Below are 6,000 nucleotides of genomic sequence, written 5' to 3' on the forward strand. Positions count from 1 at the left end.
TACTCCTGTCACTGTCTCTGAGGGGTCCATCTTACATCTTAACTACCATGTACTGAGCGATCTTAAATGTACAAATGAACATGATTAATGAGGTATATCACATCAGGGTCTTAATGGTAAGGGGAGGGACTCTTTAAAAAACTGGAGGACAGTTCTGTGGTTCCTCAGTGCCATACCACACCCTGGATTTATCCTCTGTTCCATGAGACCCTTCTTCAGTGATTTCTTAAGTGACATGGTTTCAAATGCTCTTGCCTTCTGAGCATTTACCGCGTTCAACTCTGTCATCCAGGGATGCCTCCCTTGTCAACACGGTTAGGTTCCAAACATCCAGACGTTACACAGAAGTTTGGTGCTATGAGAAGATGAAGGACGGGCCAAATTCATACTCGAGTGCGTGAGCCTGCACACAGTGTCCCATATACCTGAGGCTGTCACCCTCCCTCCCCAGGGTGTCCTGAATACTCTCCCTGTGGCCCTGCTTTCCCCCTGCCCTCATCTCTGCCTGAAGCCCTGCCTCACTCAGTTGGCCTTGCTGGGCGGCTGCATCTATGGCCCTGCCTGCCTGCCTGTCTGCTTGCTCTGGTGGTTCCCCACTTCAGTCTGTACCATACTCCCTCTCTGACTCCCCTCCTTCCTCCTTAGATGTTCTCTCTCTCTCTCTGTCTCTCTCTCTCTCCCTCTCTCTCTCACTCACTGTCTCTCTCTCTCTCTCACACATACACACACACAATCATTAGACCTTAGTGTTTTCACCATTGTTTGAATGGGAAGTGTCAGATAATAAGGTGTCTATGCGTCTATAAGATGTCTCTAAGTGAGGAGCCTATGCATTCTTCTTAAAGGTGGCACTGAGAACTGGGTGCAAGGTGACAGATGCCACCGGACACCTTAGAGCCTAGCGCTGTCCCCACCCTCTCTGAGGTCCCTGGTCTTCTAGGGAGGCCGTGAAGCCTCGTCCTGCTTGCTACACTAGTTGTGTTGGCACAGATTTCGCACGTCATACGATGTAACCATTCAGTCATGTTAAGATGTGTGCATCGCCACTGCAATCAATCGCAGAACATTCTCGTCCCCGCATTGCTGTTGCTTTCCAACTCCCCCAACCGCCTTCCCAGGCCCCTAGGTAATCGTTAATCCAGTTACTATCTCTCTAGATCAGTGGTTCTCAACCCTCCTAATGCTGCGTGTCGTGACCCTTTCATACAGTTCCTCATGGTGTGGTGACCCCCTAACCATCAAATTATTTTCGTTGCTACTTCATCACTGTCATTTTGCTACTGTTATGAATCAGACGACCCCTGTGAAAGGGTCATTCAACCCCAAAGGGGTTGTGACCCACAGGTTGTGACCCACTGCACCAGATGCACCTATACTGGATTTTACATATAGAAAGTCATATAAAACACAAACAGGAAGCAAACATACAACAAACTCAACAATGACTAGACAGGACAAACAAAGCCTCAACCAAAAAGAAAGCAGCAAATATTACAAATTGGAACACTTCACAGTGTTAAGTTGAGGTTCATCAGACCATGGAAGAGGGTGTGTAATCTGTTTTCCTTTCCTTTTAAGGCAATTATTTTGTATAAGCAGCAGCACATCTATTGCTGTCCTGTTGTCTTTCACGGAGTTGCCCACTTTGCAGGTTGCCAGAAGTTCTCAAGGATGGCCCGATAATGAGTCTAATATTGTCTTTCGTGTTTCAGTTCTATCCCTTAGCGTGTTGGGTAGCATCTGAGGTTTTAAAAGCTTGTAAGTGACAATCGAAGGTATAGTAATTGGTCTCTTGTCCTGGTAACTGAAGGAGGCAGGAGAGTCAGGAATAGGAGTTACCTCCATGAACCACTGCTTCTTTTCCCATGACACTAGAAGCACTAGATGGTACCCAGCTATATTACTGGATGTTTTGATCAAAGATTCTGTATATGAATCCTGATCAAGGGTAGGGAAATACAGAGCAGATTTTCAAATTCTCATAGAATCCAGACTTTTTGGAGCCATAGAGACTGGATAACCCCCTGAAACTATTGCTCGGAGATACTCTTTAAACCTTAAGCAACAATAAATTATTGCCTGAAGTCATAAAACCATGCAGTACTTTCAGCTTCACTTTTCAAGAATGCTTACCTGAAGCATCACACTATTTTAAGAGCTATTTTTGTCGGATCAGCTGATGATGGCCATGTGAAATATTAGATAAGACACTGGGGCAGGGGGCTTGATTAGTGGGGAAGGACAGCTTGAAGAGGAGGTTGGAAAGTGGAGCACAACTTGAGGAATGCGACCCATGTCACTGAATTGTACATGCAGGACCTGGTGGACGGATAACGTGCGTCCTGTATTCTCATCACAGTCATAAATAAGATATTTAAAAAGCCAAAGGAATAGGAAAGGGTGCAGGGATGGATATCGGGAAGTTGCCTTGATACGCCTATCTTATGGTCCCTACAGATTTGCCACTCAGCCTGTCATCTTCTTGGGTGCAAGGGAAACAACGGAAAACCAGTTGCTCACACTTTAGTAGGTCTACGGCTCGTACATTTTTAGGGGCAGCAAAATGTAGGTAGTTCTCTTAAATTGCATGTTTCTAACCATACGATGTGGCTCTGTAAGATAGTTGTGTATTGTTTCTTCTCTCAGTTGATCTCCAGAAATATTGATAGCCTGGCCACAGAATATAAAACTGTGTCCGGAGTCTATAAGGCCTCAGCCACAGGTATGCTAATGACTCCCCCTTGACATCTTGTTTAGGAAGCTCCAGTGTGGACCTAAATTAACTCATTATGAGACAATACAGTTTTCAAAAAAAATCATTGTCCATTGATTTTTACTTATAAAAATATTAAATACTTTTGTAAAATTCTACCTGTAGATAAGTTAGATTGTTTTCTATTTAAAATGGTTATTCTTGGTTATCTTCTTCTTAAACCAAACTTTAAACTCACTCTCATCGAGTCAGTGCTGACTCAGAGCAGCCCCGGTGGGGTTCTGAGACGGCTACTGTTTATTGGAGTAGAAAGCCCAGTCTTCTCCCAAGGAGCTGCTGCTGGTTTTGAACTGCTGACCATGTGGATCACAGGCCAATGGGTAACCACTTCAATATCAGCCCCCCTGTTATCTTCTTCATAGCTATATAAAACCTGAAAGTCATGAGGGAGGGGGGAGCGGGGAGGGAGGGGAAAAAAAAAAGAGGACCTGATGCAAAGGGCTTAAGTGGAGAGCAAATGCTTTGAGAATGATTGGGGCAGGGAATGTATGGATATACTTTATACAATTGATGTATGTATATGTATGGATTGTGATAAGAGTTGTATGAGCCCCTAATAAAACGTTTAAAAAAATAAAACCTGAAAGTCACTTTTCAGTTGACTTTTCTGACAAACATGGGACTGAATTTAATATCCCTTTGGATTGAGCTAGAAAGGAAAACAAAACAAAATGAAGCAACTTTATCATGAACACTTTAAGGGAAATCTTTTCTTGATAGTGATTTGGAAATTGGAGTATTAGGCTTTCCCTTAGAGGCAGTGTAGTCACATCAAGAAGTCGTCTTTCTCCTCTTTTACATTCATAGTAGGAAACTTTATCTTCAATGACTGTTGGACACCTTTGTGGACTAGGAGCACTCGGTAGAAAGAGAGGAACTGTGAAGATTTAAGTGAATTTAGTAACAGTTTTCTTTTAATGGGCCTTGGACCTGCTAACTGATGGGCTTACACCATTGATGGTTCAGTCCGTCAGAAGAAGGTTTCTAAGAAGCTTCTCGGGCTGGGTGTACTAAAGGTTGCACCAGAAGGAAGAAGTTGGATGAACATTGTAGCACTCCCAATTGACACAGTAGGTGGGCCAGATCTCTTTTCTGGGCTCCGGTGACCTCATCTGGAACCTGAGGTGGTGGGGCCAGCTTCTCACTGTTGTGTTTCCCACTTTTCAAACTGTGCTTGTAGCAAAAGGTGTTCATACAGTCAAAACGCCCTCTCATGTACTTTGGGCATATTCTCCGGGAAGACCGGTCCCTGGAGCAGGACCTCGCGCTTGGTGAAGTTGAAGGGCAACAAAAAAGAGGAAGGCTCTTCAGGAGATGGATCAACCCAGTGACTGTAGCAAGGGGCTCAAGCCTAACAACAGTCATGAGTATGGTGCAGGGCGGGCAGAGTTTCTTTCTGCTGTGCATTTATTTTGAGTGCTGATGAGTCCGCGCACCTAAGAATAGCAAGGCTGCTGTCTCAAACCTCTCTCGGATTCGTAGCACAATGCTTGCTTCACAGAGCTCTCTCAGATGCCTGACTAGCAACATGTAACTTGTTTAGGAAGTAGGATTTGAAGATGATGGAATTATTGTCATATCCTGATGGAGAGAAGGGCTGGCTAATACTCTGAGATTCCCTGTCAAGGCAGCTCGTGTTAGTGTTGTCTGAATACTTCCTGAGCAGTGAGGTGGACTCAACCAGTCATAATTGAGTGATTATTTTTAATTGCACTCTAAGATGAGTGAAAATGGGTATTAATGTCATTTTAGTGGCTGGAACTTCATGTACCTAACTCCATTTAGGCAGGGTAGAGGAGATGCCCTGAAATGTAAGGCATTCCTAATCAATGCTAATTCTCAGCGACACTAGAAACATTTATAATGAGTCTCTCTCTCCCTCCTTCCTTGCCTCCTCTCTCTCTTCTTTCACCTCTCCCTTTCCCTTATAGGACGAGGTCATTTTCCTTCTGCTTGATTTCTCAGACAATATATATATTTAGGAAAAAGAAATAGGTAAAACTGTTACGTTCCCAAATGGATTTGACTTACTGGTTATTTTTTTTTCTCAGAAAATGAATTAGGTGGTGTCCTTCTGGCAATTAAAAACTTGTGTACCTTATAGCCCATCGTCCAGGGTAAAGTACAGGTATCTGCTTTTGCAGGTCCTGGGTCATCCCGTCTCCTAAGGGGCAGCATCACCCACTTTGGGAAACACTAGATATCCTGTATAGCGCCAGTATAGAAATCAAGTGTGTACTCACAAAAAGATGCCTTTTGAGACACACCATCTCACTACCTCTCACAAACCTCAAGCTAAAGATATTTATTATTATATTGGCGACTCCAACATTGGGCATGATTGCTTGGATTCAGCGTGCTGGGTGTAGGGACTCTAAACCCTCTTCGTATAGCCAGGGCCTAGCTCCATAGCTTTCCATCCCAGGCAGTTTGGAGGTTTCTGCTTGACTTTTGAGCCTTTGGTGAGTTCCCTGTGACGAGTAATTACATTGTAACGAGGCAGGTGTCTGCTGGGTGCCGGAAGCTCCGAGATAAGAGATGTGCAAGTAGCTTTTGAGACACGCTTGCTGCTGCCTTCAGCAACCAGGAAAGCAAATCATTGTCCTTGTGAAACGTGGCGATGGGTGGGGAAGGGGCTCCTGGGCGCCCGCCGAGCCGAGGCATGGAGGTGTGATGATGCACGCTTGTTTTGGTCTAATGGTAGTAAAATGGGGATCAAAAGAGCATAAAGGGGGCTGTGCCTTTTTTTGCTGTTCAGGGGTTGTAAATGTAATCTGTGGTAAAGATGTACTTGCATCAGCGATGTGAAAAACCAGTGAATTATGAAGTAGAGGTTTTAATGAGAATCTTGGTACCTCATCTCAGTTCACCCATTAACGGGAGTCAAGCTCTTTCTGATTTATAGAATTCTCTCACAGACTTTTCAAATTCTTCTGCTTGCTTTAACGTCCTTTTAAAAAATCATTTAAATTTGACTTATTGGTGATAGTTACTTAACTTGTAATATAAAACAAACAAACAAACAAACCTTGCAGAGTTGGGTTTCACATGGAACATTTTGTTCAAATGTCAGAGGGAGCGTATGAAGCGAGGGCTTGGGTGTTTCTAAATAGAAGAGACTCTGCCTTTGGCTCCAGTGGGCCTTCAGTTCATTTCGCTGGGAGGCTTGTAGTGACCTGACATCCTCAATTTGTTTGGGGGTGTAGTGATGGGAGGCTGTACTTTTC

This window comes from Tenrec ecaudatus, chromosome 2 (genome assembly GCF_050624435.1).
Source record: "Tenrec ecaudatus isolate mTenEca1 chromosome 2, mTenEca1.hap1, whole genome shotgun sequence".
Lineage (NCBI taxonomy): Eukaryota > Metazoa > Chordata > Mammalia > Afrosoricida > Tenrecidae > Tenrec > Tenrec ecaudatus.